The sequence below is a fragment of the Diospyros lotus genome, chromosome 10 (genome assembly GCF_014633365.1).
Source record: "Diospyros lotus cultivar Yz01 chromosome 10, ASM1463336v1, whole genome shotgun sequence".
NCBI classification, from domain to species: domain Eukaryota; kingdom Viridiplantae; phylum Streptophyta; class Magnoliopsida; order Ericales; family Ebenaceae; genus Diospyros; species Diospyros lotus.
The window spans coordinates 13,286,964-13,290,798 of NC_068347.1; the positions used below are offsets into that span (position 1 = coordinate 13,286,964).

General features: G+C 34.3%; 1 non-coding gene across 1 annotated transcript; it reads left to right on the plus strand.

Moving 5' to 3' along the window:
* Positions 1–3,128: 3,128 nt before the first annotated feature.
* On the plus strand, positions 3,129–3,235 carry LOC127812385 (small nucleolar RNA R71). The gene has a single exon (XR_008025889.1). It is a non-coding gene; the product is annotated as a small nucleolar RNA R71 (small nucleolar RNA).
* The last annotated feature ends 600 nt before the right edge of the window (positions 3,236–3,835 follow it).

Consider the following 3,835-nt stretch of genomic DNA (forward strand, 5'->3'; position numbering starts at 1 on the left):
TGAATAATAAGGCTGAATCTTTAACTTCTCCATTTGAATGCAATTCAAAAATTCTTCCATATTTAACTGAGTAAAGAAGCTTCTAAGAACCTTTAAATTTACTCCATGATTCTCTTACCATATTTAGACCAACGAGATGATGTAACCTTAATGAGTGTGCTCCACGTGGCTGCCATGTCATCAAAATGCCATATTAACAATGCCATGTCGCCAAGTTACATATATGGCAACTTCATATAGTGGACTACTCCAATCTCCTAAAAAACTTCCATATAGATCTCTTGAACTTCCCATATATGAACAATGATTCCATATATATCTTCTAAACTTTCCATTTCAAGAAGAACTTTCCATACATAGCTCAAATACTCAAATTTCTAGAAAGCTCTCTAAAAGCTTGTTTCCATATATAATGAAATCTCTATATCAATATAAAAAGTTTCCATATATAACCTGTGTCATGAAATCACTAGAGAATAGCTTTGTAAGCCTTATGAAGGCTTCATGCTTTGTTAGAACATAAAATATAAATTCACATTCACACATGCCAATCATCAATCATCAAAATCTACACTCAACACATTACACAAACCAAATGGCATTCTCCTAAAAGCAAAAGTGCCATATGGACATGTAAAAGTAGTCTTTTCTTGGACTTCAGGTGCAATAGGAATTTGTGTATAACCAGAATATCCATCCAAGAAGCAATAAAATTTATTTCCACCAAGTCTTTCAAGCATTTGATCAATAAAAGGCAAAGGAAAGTGATATTTTCTAGTGGCATTATTTAACTTTCTATAATCAATGCAAACACGCCACCCTGTGACTGTTCTAGTAGGAATCAATTCATTGTTGTCATTTTTAACTACAGTCATTCCTCCCTTCTTCGATACTACTTGAATTGGACTCACCCAACTGCTATCAGAATAGGATAGATAATTTCATCATGGAGCCATTTAATAATTTCAGCCCTAACCACTTCTTGCATGTTCGGATTTAATCTTCTTTGATGTTCAATAGATGGCTTAAAATTATCTTCCATTAAGATCTTATGCATGCAAAATGAAGGACTAATACCATTTATATCCGCAATGGACTAACCTAAAGCTCTAATATGCCTTCTTAATACATTCAAAAGTTCTTCTTCCTCTTCTTTTGTCAAATGTGCAGAAATAATAACAGGAAGAGTAGCAGACTTACCTAGGAATACATATCTCAAATGTGATGGTAACGATTTTAATTCAAGCTTAGCAGGTATCTCAATAGAAGGTCAAGATTCTTTCCTTAGTTTCTCAAAAGCCTTCTTTTCATCTCCATTGTACTGATCAATTCCATTGGGCTTTATAACAGTGTTTTGTGCATGTTCCAGTTCTCGCATGTCACCACTTTCAATAGTTAGTAGTTTTTCATCTAATGACTCATGCAAACTATCAACATATTCATCTACACAATGATCAAGAACATCAATTCTTAAATAAGAGTCATCATCATTCAATCCTTTAGAAGCCTAAAAAACATTAAGATTCACCTCTTCAGACCCTATTCTCAAAGTTAACTTACCTTGTTCAAGATCAATTAAAGCTTTACCTATTGCAAGGAATGGTCTTCCTAAAATCAAGGGTATTTCCCTATCCTCTTCCATTTCAAGCACAATAAAATCCATAGGAAAAATAAATTTAGCAACTTTAACAAGGACATCTTCTATCATTCCTATGGGATGCTTAATGGACCTGTCAGGAAGTTGTCAGGAAACAGAAGTATGCTTAATTTCACCAAGGCCTATCTTTTTAAACAAAGAATATGGCATCAAATTTATGCTAGCACCTAGATCACAAAGAGCTTTATTAAATTCACAATTTCCAATAATGCATGGTATAGTAAAACTCCCTGGATCTTTCAATTTCCGAGGCATCTTGTTTTGGATAATGGCACTGCATTCCTCAGTAAGCATCACTTTTTCATTCTCATCTAGTCGCATTTTCTTTGATAGAATTTCCTTCAAGAACTTTGCATAACTAGGCATTTGAGCCAATGCATCTGCAAAAGGAATGTTAATATGCAATTTTTTAAACACATCAAGAAATTTGATAAAATTCTTATCTTCATTTTGCTTTTGCAATCTCTAAGGAAAGGGAACATATTTCTTCATATTTTCAACCTGCCTTGCATCTTCCTCTTCTTTTTACTTCTTTTCTTCTTGCACTATTTTCCACTATGGTATCCACTTTGTAGTTTCAGTCGACCGCTGATCTTTAAATTTTAACTTTTCTGATTCAGTCGCATTTCAATCGCAATTGTTGATGGCCCAATTGACTATTTCTGGAAAAAAATTTCCAGCTTCTTCTGGTTCAACTTTTTCTTCTTCATCTTGCCCCACTTGCTTTTCACTCCTCAACTTTATTACTTTGCACTGCTCTTTTGGATTATTTTCTGTTGTGCTTCGTAACGTTCCTTGAGCTCTATTGTTGACCATATTAGATATTTGGCCAATTTTCATTTCAAGATTTCTGATGGTAGCTTGTTGATTTTGAAACATAGTGTTTGTCCTAGCCATGCAATCTGAAGTTGTCTTAGCCATGGTAACCACTAAATCTTCCAATGAAGGCTTCTTTTCCCATTGTTGGAATCCTATCGGAGGCTTCAACACATTTTGATTATTGGACCATGAAAAGTTGGGGTGATTCCTCCATCCTGGATTATAAGTGTTTGCATTGGGATTGAATTGACTTCCTCCTTGATTAGCCACATAGTTGACTTGCTCAGATGGTTGAGGTATAAAAGATATCCCAACTTGACACTCATGGGTAACATAAGGACCCGCGCAAATCTCACAGGCTTGCACACAAGATTTAATAGAGTTAATATTAAACTGGTCGATTTTCTTAAAAAGATTATCTACCTTAGCATTCAATGTTGTCATCGCATCAATCTCATGTACTCTAGCTGTTCTTCTTGGCATAGATCTTTCAGATGACCATTGATAGCTATTGTTGGCCATCTCTTCAAGAAGGTTATAAGCTTCATCAATCTCTTTTCCCATTAAAGCTCCTTCTGCAGCTGCATCAATAGTAATCCTGGTGTTATGATTTAAACCATTATAAAATGTTTGAACCACTAACCACTTTGGAAGCCCATGATGAGGACATCTTCATAACAACTCTTTAAACCGCTCCCATGCTTCATATAAATTCTCCATGTCTGCTTGCATGAAATTGGTTATATCATTCCTCATCTTTGCAGTTTTCGCAGGTGGAAATAATTTATTAAGAAATTTTTGTGCCAAATCATCCCATATTGTAATGGACCCTGCAGGCAAAGAGTCCAACCAATACTTAGCTTTATCTCTTAATGAAAAAGGAAATAGCCTAAGTCTAACCGCATCATTAGAGACACCATTTTGCTTAAAAGTATCACAAATCTCTAAAAATTTAGCTATGTGAGCATTGGGGTCATCGTTCGATAATCCGCCAAACTGAACAGAGATTTGAATCATTTGAATAATAACTGGCTTAATCTCAAAATTATTTGCCCCTATACTTGGTCTGGTGATGCTGGAGGGTGTTCCTTGAATAGAGGGCATAGCATAATCCCTTAAAGCTCTAGCTTGCCCATTCCTTTGATCCATAATTTTGTCTCCCATGTTTTGTGGAGATTCCAATGTGACCTACAAAGAAGAAATAGAATATCACAACGATTAAAACCTTGATTTTTTTATTTTATTATTATTATTATTTTTTTTTTTTTTTTTAACACTCAAAAATGAAAATAAAAATGAATAAAAGAGAACGCAAAAATAAAAAAAACAACTAAAAACAATTAATGTCTAAACTAATAT